This window comes from Crocuta crocuta, unplaced genomic scaffold (genome assembly GCF_008692635.1).
Source record: "Crocuta crocuta isolate KB4526 unplaced genomic scaffold, BGI_CrCroc_1.0 scaffold48, whole genome shotgun sequence".
Lineage (NCBI taxonomy): Eukaryota > Metazoa > Chordata > Mammalia > Carnivora > Hyaenidae > Crocuta > Crocuta crocuta.
In genome coordinates this window covers 8,223,109-8,234,150 of record NW_027533089.1, presented here as the reverse complement: position 1 = coordinate 8,234,150, position 11,042 = coordinate 8,223,109, and positions in this window count along the sequence as shown.

Genomic DNA, 11,042 nt, shown 5'->3' with positions numbered 1-11,042 from the left:
GGCAGCCCCAGGTCTTTGCATTTTATTTAGGTTTCTGTTCTCATGTCAGAAGTTCTTTATTTAGAGAGTTCTTTCTTGGATNCCATTACGTTATATACACTACGTGACCTTACGCATCACAAGGACATTCCCTGAGGCCAGGGGGTGAAACCTCCATCTGCCTTCCTCACCACTGCATCCCAGTGGATGACACATAACAGGAGCTCAACACATATTTGCTGAGTGAATAAATAGATTAGATTGAGGATGATGCTGATTAATGAGAGAGCCTATCAAGGGAGACCTGAGTCATTAGGAAATTAAAATTAAAAAAATAGAGAGCTTTTCATTAAGACAGACTCTGCGAAGCCTCTATTTGGCAGCATCAAACAGTACCTGACCTACAATAGGCCCACGCAGTGGACTGATTGAACATGAATGAATGAACACCTTGTTTGCTCTTCTAGTTACTGTGTATTGAGAAACCAATAAAAATGACGTCCTCAGTGAAGAACTTCCTTTCTTCAGAGATTAGACTAATTCATACTGGTTCTCGCACTGGTTTGTATGTACCAGTAAAGCTTTGCTGGATTAAACTAAACCATCTGAATCACTGATTCTTTCAAGTTCTTTTCTTCATGGCTGCCCTGGGATTTACACTGAACATCTTATAATAATCTAGTGTAAATGAATGACAACTTACTTTGAAAAATATATAAAAATTTGCTCCTCGGTAGCCTCGTTCTCTCCCCCTCCTTCATGGTTATTGTTGTAAAAATTATGTTTTTATATATTGTTCACCTGTCAACACAGATTTATACTTACTGTTTTATAGAGTTGTCTTTTAAATCAAATAGGAGAAAACAAGTTACAAACAAATAATACATTTATACTGTCTTTCATATTTACAATGTTATCTTTACCAGTTTATTTCTCCATGTGGATTCAAGTTATTGTCTAGAGTACTTTCACCTAAGCCTGAAGGAAGGATTCCCTTTAATATTTTTTGTAGGGTAGGTTTGCTAGTGACAAATTCTCCCCATTTTTGTTCATCTGGGAATGTTCTAATTTCTCTTTCATTAAAAAAATGTTTATTTATCTATTTATTGTGTGTGTGTGAGAGAGAGAGAAGAGAAGGGGCAGAGAGAGGGAGAGAGAGAATCCCAAGCATGCTCTGCACTGTTAGCGTAGAGCTCCCACGTGGGGCCTGATCCCACAAATCTGTGAGATCATGATCTGAGCCGAAATCAAGAGTCGGATGCCTAACCGACTGAGCTACTCAGGTGCCCCTCTCTTTCATTTTTGAAGGATAGTTTTGCTGGACCCAGAATTCTTGTGGCAGTCTTTCTCTCAGTACTCTGAACATGCTACCCCACTGCTCGTGGCCTCCTTGGTCATGGATGAGAAATCAGCTGTCAGTCTTATCAAGACTCCCTTGAACATGGTAAGTCCCTTCTCCCTTGCTGCCTTCAAGATCCTCTCTTTGTCGTTAGTGTTCAGCAGTTGGTTATGATCTAAATGTTAATCTTTTTCAGCTTATCCTACTCGGAGGATTTTTGGTTTTCTTTTCTTCTTTTTCCTTTTCTTTCTCTTTCGTTCTTTCTTTTTTTCTTGCCTGCCTTCCTTCCTTCCTTCCTTCCTTCCTTCCTTTCTCTCTTATTCTTTGTTTTTAGCTTCTTGGATGTGTAGATTATGTTTTTCATGAACTTTGGGAAGTTTTCAGCCATTATTTCTTCAAATGTTTTTTCTATCCCTTTCTGTCCTCTTCTCGGACCATCATTATGCATATCTTGGTACGCTGGATGGTGTTCCACAGGTCACTGGGGGCTCTGTTCATCTTTCTTCATTCTTTCTGTTTTTTTCATTTCCTCAGACTGTGTAATCTCAACTGACCTATCTTAAATTGTATTGCTTCTTTGTTCTGCCAGCTTAAAGATGCTCTTGAACTCCTGTAGTGAATTTTTACATTTCACTTACTGTACTTTTTAACTTCAGAGTTCTATCTGGTCCTTTTTTTTTTTTAATATTTTATTTATTTCTGAGAGAGAGAGAGAGAGAGAGAGACAGTGTGAGCAGGGGAGGGTCAGAGAGAGAGGGAGACACAGATTCCAAAACAGGCTCTAGGCTCTGAGCTGTCAGCACAAGAGCCCGACATGGGGCTCGAACCCACAAACTGTGAGATCATGACCTGAGCCGAAGTTGGATGCTTAACCGATTGAGCCACCCAGGCGCCCCTATCTGGTCCTTTTTAATAATTTCTATCGATTTGGTGAGACATCCTTCTCCTACTTGCCTTTAGTCCTTTAGACATAGGTTTCTTTAGTTCTTTGAATGCATTTAAAATAACTGCTTTGAAGTTTTTGTGTAGTCTAAGTCCAATACCTTGGCTTCCTTGGGGATAGTTTCCACTGGCGGCTTTCTTCCCCTGAAAAAAGGTCATATGGGCCATATAATCATGTTTGTTTGCATGTTTCATAATTTTTTATTGAAAATTGGACATTTAAAAAATATAATCTGGTGATTTGGGGAATCATTCTATCTGCTCTCAGCATTTGTTGTTGTTGCCGATTTGGTTGGTGGCTTTTCTGAACTAAGTCTGGAGTTTCGTTCTGTACACTTTGTCATGTATGGCCACTGTAGTCTCTGCCCATTTAGCATACTGGTCAGTTAATAATTAGACAGAAATTTCATTAAATGTGTGGGACTAATAAGTCTGCTGAGGAGCTCTGTGTGAGTATTTGGGGGCACACAAACATTTAGATAGGCAGTTTCCAACTCTTAGTCTTCATTTCCTGTTTGTGCAGAGGCTCAAGGTTAGCCAGAGGTGAGAATTGAGGCCCTTCTTCAGGTCTTTCCTGAGGTTTATGCCCCTGGGCATGCGTGAAGCCTTCTAGATCTCCAGGAATATATGAAAGCATGTCCAAGTTCCCCAGCTTTTTCATTTTTCATTTGACCCAGCTGTTATCTGCCACCTTGGGCAGCTGTAATGCTTTCAACTAATGCCTCTGGGAAAAGGCACTTCATAGTGGGTAAGTTCCAAGTCAGTCCAAATAAAGACACCTTTGTGAGTGGGGTCTTCTAAGAACCACCAGATAGATCAAATAATGCCAGCTCTCGGGGGGTAGAATTTAAAGAAGCCCCAATCCCATTCTGCTGCCTCCAGTGTTTGCAAGGATGCTGGTTTTCACTGTGCTTGAGGGCCATTGGTCATCAAAGCTACCTTTGGGTTGGATAGGCGAAATGGAGATAGAGCAAGTCAAAATGGCACAAAGCTTGGTCTTACTGAAATTCAGCTTTTTTTCTTTCTTTCTTTTTGAGAGAGCGCATGCACGTGGGGAAAGGGCAGAGAGAGAGAGAATCCCAATTAGGCCCCACACTGAGGGTGTGAATTTTCGCATTTCACTTACAGTGTGAAGCCCTTATGTGGGTCTTGATCTCCCAAAGTGTGAGATCATGAGCTGAACCAAAACTGAGAGTCAGATGCTTCACTGACCCCGCCCCCCAGGTGTCCCTCAGCCTCTTTTTCCCCCCTCAAAGAAACTCTTCTCAGATTGCCATAAGTCTTTGACTGATTTCCAGAGTTCCAAAAAAGTAGATTCTACAATTTTTGCAAGTGTTCGCACTCTATAAAATCTACAGAGATTTCCAGAGGCCCCCACTCTCTGCCAGTTTTGCTGCTGCCCTTCCACAGATTCTCTCAGTGTGATGTTTCCCTTCCTTGACATAGACTACTGTTTTCGAAACATGGACCACCTAAAGCCACAAATAGTTCAGATTTATTCTAAATTTTCAGGAGGTGAGTTTTCCGAGACAAATGTTTGTTTTTAGAAAACTACCAAGGAAACAAGGCAATCAAAGCAGGTACAAACAGAAAAGCCACAGAGAAAAGAGAAATTGTTCATGGCTGTCTACCATGTCCACCATTACTTACATCTTTTTGCTTTTTGTTTTTTCGTGTGGACCTGGTTGGCTTGAAAACAGCTGGTCAAGGTTCAGCTCTGTGTCTGTTCCCCATGTCCTCCCTGGGCTTGGGCGAGCTTGGAACAGTATGAGACTGAAGTAGCCTTCAGCAGTCCCTTCACTGTCACCATCTTGGTTGTATTAGCAGCTTGGGCTGCCATAATAAGATACCACAGACTAAATAACAGAAATGGCTTAAGCCAGAATGGCTTAATGGCATACATAACAGAAATGGATTTTCTCACAGTTCTGAAAGTTTGAAGTCCACGATCAATGTGCCAACAGGTTTGATTTCTCCTGGGGTCTCTCCTTGGCTTACAGATGGCCACCCTTTTTTTTTTTTTAATTGTATTTCTTTCTTTCTTTCCTTCTTTCTTTCTTTCTTTCTTTCTTTCTTTCTTTCTTTCTTTCAATTCAAGTTAGTTATTAGTGTACCATGTAGGATTGGTTTTAGNATGGATTTTCTCACAGTTCTGAAAGTTTGAAGTCCACGATCAATGTGCCAACAGGTTTGATTTCTCCTGGGGTCTCTCCTTGGCTTACAGATGGCCACCCTTTTTTTTTTTTTAATTGTATTTCTTTCTTTCTTTCCTTCTTTCTTTCTTTCTTTCTTTCTTTCTTTCTTTCTTTCTTTCTTTCTTTCAAGTTAGTTAGTGTACCATGTAGGATTGGTTTTAGGAGTAGAATCCAGTGATTCGTCACTTAAATATAACACCCAGCGCTCATCTCAACAAGTGCCCACCTTAATGCCCATCCCCCAATTAGCCCATCTTCTTATTGTGTCCTCCCGCGGCTTTTCCTCTGATCACACGTGCCCCTGTTGCATCATCCTCTTCTTATAAGGACACCAGCCCTATTGGATTTGGGCCCCATACTTGTGACTTCACTTAATCCTAATTAATTCCCCAAGGCCCTGTCTCCAAATACAGTCACATTGGGGGTTAGGTTACCATATGAATGATGGTGGCGGGGATGGGGGCACAACTGGATCTATAACAAGTGTCTAACATGTGATAAATAGGTTCTCCATAAACATTTCTAGTGATGACATACATCCTCTTTTGTCCCTTGTCCTTTATACTTCTGTACCATCCTTTACCCCTCTATAACACCTCCCAAACTAGGCATAGTGGCTTCTGGCCTATTGGGAGAGCAGCACTGTGTGGAGCTTCCAGAGTAATCTCAATGCCAGAGTTCAAATCTCCACTCTGGTGCCAACTAGCTGTGTGACCTTGAACAGGTCAGTTAACTCAACTTATTTTCTCTGGCTTTGGTATTCTTGCATGCTTTGGCTCTATTCTCTTTCACTTCTCTCTACCCTCTAGGCCCTGGACTTTTCACCAACTCCTACTACTAAGCCATCTTTACTTCAGCATCTGTGTAGCACATCCAGGCGTCCACTAGTAAAAAATATCCTGGTAAATGCACTGATTAATCAGTTCTGGGTGGTGTCCATCTCCATCTGGGTAACATGTGTTTCCAGAGAAGCCGTCCCTACTATTGCTGCTCAGGCAAGAGTGATATTAGCATTGTTGGGCAATGTAGTTCAGGAGGGAAGGGAAGGTGCAGTGCAGGAGAGGGCTAGTGGGGTGATAAGGAGGGGAAGACCAGAAGCTGGGAACCCCCTCACATGTACTTACCTCACCAACTTTTGCCAAGAATCTGCTTTGTTCTGAGCATTGTGCAAAGGGATGGACCAGAGCTCATATCAGTGGCTTCTCTGACCAAAGGATTGGACTAGGCATGAACTACAGGGGTGTAGTGGGGAAAAAATGGCCTGAATGTAAGTCTTGAGTTTATAGTTTGTTTCTTTCTGACCATAGACAAGCCACTTAGCTTCTCAGAGTCTTAGTTATTCCTTTATTTATTTATTTATTTATTTATTTATTTATTTATTTATGTGTATGTGTTTATTTTGAGAGAGATGAGGGAGGGGCAGAGAGAGAGAGGGAGAGAGAATCTCAAGCAGGCTGAGCAATATAAGGTTCAAATGCATAAACTGTGAGATCATGACCTGAGCTGAAATCAAGAGTCAGATATATAACTAACTGAGCCACCCAGGTGCTCCTAAGTCATTCCAGTTTTAAAAGAAAGGATGCATCACATGCTCTATACAGTTCTACCACATTGGCTCTCATCTTCTAGAATTCTCCACTGGGAGTGTGGATTCTGCCTAAGGAAGAATCTGTATTTTTAATGTTGATTTCAGCACAGGGCTGCCCCAGCTGGGAGGTTAGGGGGGGAGAGATACACCAAGCGGTAAATGTTTCGGGAAGAAAGTTAACCCTACAGTTCATTCAGAAAACTTGGAAATGAACCTTTGAAGGAACCAAATATTTGCATTCTTATGCTGTCCTTTGATGGTGTTATTCACGAATACCTCACATAAGGTGAGAAAGAACTCACTTTAACAGTTTTGGCAAAGAGGTGTCCATTGTGGGTTATTAATCCTAAAGAAGTTCATAGTAAATGCAGACTCAAGAGGCAAAGCTCTCCTTTGTCAAGTGTCACAGATAAAGTAGTCGCATGTTGATGTGTTTCGATGCAGGAGCCGTGTTTTGTTAGCTTCCCTTTCGTAGCACCAGGGTGCACAGAATAGACATTCAATGGACAAAAGAGTCATTGTTCTCCAAATGGAATTTTCTTCATGTTACCTGCTGAAAAAGAGAGGTAAAGTCAAGACCCAACTTTAATACTGACTTTGTCCCTTAAATTGTTGGAGAACTAGATTTCATTATTTTCAACAAATTCATTGGAAGTTGTCCTCACCTTTGGAGTGAACCATTTAAGCTTTTGGCTCCCCAGAGCCTGGTGTTCAGGCTAACTGCCTTGGTGGCCACCTTCATGGAGAGCGTGTGTGTCTGAGGGTGGCACAGGATAATAAGAAGGTGGAGGCTCAGGCTGCTGGCTGGAGCTGGATTCAAGTTTGGGCTCTGTCACTCACAACTTGTGGCTTCGGCAAGGTGTTAACCTCTCGAAGTCCAGTTTCTTCATCTGTAAAATGAGGATGATATTGTCACCTACCTCACGGAGTCATTGTGCAGATTAATTTGAAAAAAGGCATGAAAATACACAGTGGCTGGCACATAAGTGAAAAGCACAGGGAATGTTAGCTTGAAGAACTGACAGTCATGGGCAGGAAGACCTTTCTATTTCTTTTATTTTTTCAAGATCCACACAGCCTACTATAATAATAATTATTATATTTTTATAATTATTTTTAATAGTATGATTATTTTTATAATTGTTTTAAATATTGTCATCATAGTTATGGACTTTAAGCCTTTGTACTTGAACATAATCGGGAAACTTAGACGCTTGTGAACTATGGGTCCCTGATCAACCTGGGAAGTCATTAATTTGTTTTTTAGATGTCCTTTTAGAAAGTCTCATAAACCACCATCTCTTATCATTGGAATGCTTACAAAGTTCAGAAAAAGCAAGTCAAAAGTTGGATGCAGTCAAAGAAGGTCAGGAAAAGAAAATACCGATAAAAGTCTTAATTCTTTTAAAGAACATTTGCTCTTATCTCATACATTTGCATTTGTAAAGAGCAGCACATTCTTTATGAAATCATGCTTAAAATCACTGAGGATTTACATGTAGTCTCTTCAAAGCCTTCCCAAGAAATAAAACATAAAGCAGTTCTTGATACAGATATAAATATTTTTAAAGTCTTTCCAAACCAGTGAATCTAAGCACTTCACTTCTTTGTATTTTCCCAGGCTTTCTCCTTCAAATGAGTACNCAGTGAATCTAAGCACTTCACTTCTTTGTATTTTCCCATGCTTTCTCTTCCAAATGAGTACTCTTGTTATCTTTAGATCCCAAAGGCACTTTGAATTTATGTACTCATTACCAGAGAGTAAAGTTTTAAGAGTCTTCTCTCCAAAGTATTTAGAAATAGAGTAGTCTCCCTTATCCACAGGGATATATTCCCAGGCCCCCAGTGGATCCTCAAAAGCATGGGTAATACTGAACCCTACATATACTATGTTTCTCCCTACACATGCATACCTATAATAAGGTTTAATTGATAAATTAGGCACACTAGAGATTACCAATAGTAGGTAATAATAAAATAAAAATAATTATAATAATATCACTGTAATAAAAGTTATGTGAATATGGTCTCTTTCTCAAAATACTTTATTATGTTGTATTCATGCTTCTTGAGATGATATGAGATGATACAATGCCTACGTGAGGAGATGGAGCAAGGTGAATGATGTAGGTGTTGTGACACAGTGTTAGGCAACTATCGACCTTCTGACGATACATCAGGAGGGTCACCTACTTGGGGCGCCTGGGTGGCTTAGTCGGTTAAGCATNAAAGGAGGGTCACCTACTTCCAGAAACTGCAAATGATGAGAAACTACTGTATTTTAAACCCAGATAAAGAGAGATTGTTGAAAATAAGGTAGCTTTGCCTCAAATTATCGGAAATTTATGAGCACTTATTTTAGAATTCCCAAAGAGATCTTAAGCAGGGTTATTGTGATCTTGGAGAAGTGAGAAAAATATGAGCTACATCCTAGAGAAAGATTTTGGCCAAAATTTATCAAAAACGGGAAGGTTAATATTCCAGGACCTGATTTAAGCTTCATCGGATTAAATACGCAGCTCATGATAACCTTTATTTTCCAGAGAATTTGGGGGGTAAGAAATGAATGACTAGATCTCTGCACTTGCTGAGACCCCAGAGACTGAAGTCACAGTAACCCGGGGTTGACTGAGGCATCCTGGCTGCTCTGAGATATTTACGAAGGATTTTTTCCAGTGACCAGAGACTCCTCTGAGGTTTATATGCATGCACACCTTCCTGTGTCCACTGCGTGCAGACCCAAGGCTCTCCTTCATTATCTGGGACTCCAGATCTCACCCTCCTTATAACAGTTACACTCAGAATTTTTTCTGAGTCAGGGGACAGCGTCAGTGAAAGTGCAGAACAAGACTAGAGGTCTAAGCAAATGAGATGACCCTGCTATTTTCTTTCCCTCTGCTGGCACAACCTTCCCCTGGGTGTCTCCCTCAAATATGAGATTGTTTTTAAAAACCTTCCCAGGTCAGACAATAGCCTTTGGTTCACAGTATATGGACCAAATGCCCATCAGTAATAGAATAAATGATCTGAGCCACATTCAACATATTCAACACAGTGGAGCGCCCCCTCCCCCACCCCGAAACCACAACATGGGTGGCTCTCATAGACACGGTGTTGAGTGAAAGAAGCCAGACACTACAGGGCACACACTATTTGCTTTCTTTTGTATGAAACTTAGAAGCAGGCAAACTAATCAGGTAGGTAGGTATGGAAGGTCTAGGAGGGTCTTCTGGGGTGCTGGTGATACTCTGTTGTTTTTTTTTTAAACATTTACTTGTTTTTGAGAGAGAGAGAGAGAGAGAGAGAGTGCAAGTGGGGGAAGAGCTGAGAGAGAGAGGGAGACACAGAATCCAAAGCAGGCTCCAGGCTCTGAGCTGTCAGCGCAGAGCCCAATGCGGGGCTCAAACCCACGACCATGAGCAAAGTCATTTAATGGACTGAGCTACCCAGGGACCCCAATACTCTGTTTTTTGTTGTTGTGATAGTTCTGAGTGCTGGTCACATAGCTGTGGTCTTTGTGAAAATTCACTAATCTGTGCACTAATAATATGTACCCTTGCTATATTCTTCATTTCATTAAAAAGCTTTTAAAAATGATATATAGAAGGTGCCTAGGAGGCTCAGTCGGCTGAGCATCCGATTTTGGCTCAGGTGATGATCTCCTGGTTCACAGGTTTGAGCCCCATGTCAGGCTCTGTGCTGACAGCTCAGAGCCTGGAGCTTGCTTCGGATTCTGTGTGTCTCTCTCTGCCCCTTCCCTGCTCACACTCTGTGTGTGTGTGTCTCTCTCTCTCTCATTCTCAAAAATAATAAATTAAACATTAAAAATATTTAAAAATAACTGATATATGGAAATCAAGTGAATCTCCACTCCTTGGCCAAAATCTTTCTGGATTTCAGTCTGACATCTCTCCCTTAAGCTCTGGCCCTTTCTGCATGTGCAACCTCTGTCCAGAGAGAGCCCTCCAAGACTTTTCAGAATCTTCCATGATGGCCTCCCTGGTAAACACCATCAGGGGTTTGTGATTTTTGGAGGCCTGAAGGTCTACAGGTTTCTGTAGCTGGGAATTTGGACACTGTTGACAGACAAGTAATTCTGAACTTCTCCAGATACTCTTGGCATGAGTTATGTAAGCTGTAAGCTAAACATTTCTTTTGTTCACAGAGATTTCAGGGAAATACAGATTATTTTATGGTGAGATTGTGGTAGTGATTATCAGCTGGCATGGCTTTTGTGTACTTAGTGATTTGAGGTTTCTTAGAGTCGCTTAATTTTAGAGGGCAGCTGGGGTGGCACAGACCTGAGAGTCTTGGGGCACGGGTCACATGAAGTCCTTTTGAGCATTGAAATGCTTGCAGTTCTGTGAGTGTTCTGTTTGTTCTTAGTTTTTATACTGAGTGGTTGATGATCGGTTTTGGCCCCTGGGATTTAATAAACAAGAAAGAAAAGCAAATAAATGAATTGATTCACTTTGATATTAGTTCAATGAAAGAACAATATTGGTTTTAAAAGTCGTTTCCTGCCAGTAACGATGTGGGAATCTGGACATATCGTGAGCTCATCAGAAGGAATATCTTAAGGCAGTTTTAAAATGCTTGAGTCTTGAAACAAATATGAAAAGGAAGTTAGCTGTATATTTTTTCTTGACTAAAAATTATGTTTAGAGAAAATAATGAATTCATATGTTTTTATTTACTAATGTTGAAAGTCACTGAAACATAATTTTAGATACTTGTGCACATCCAAGAACCTTAAGAAAGCTTTAAAGAATGCCTTTTCAAAATCCCTTCAAGAAAGAAATGATATTTTGACTAGAAGGCATTTGAGTATAATCTTAAATTGTTAAGCATATGACTTTGGTACAGATGCTTCATACAGCGGATCTCATGCTCCGAAGTATAGGAAGTAAGAAATTGCTCTATGCAAGTGTTTTCTCTCTAGCCTCATTTAATGATGGATTAGTGACCCAAACTGATCATCCTTTCTTCTTTTAATTTA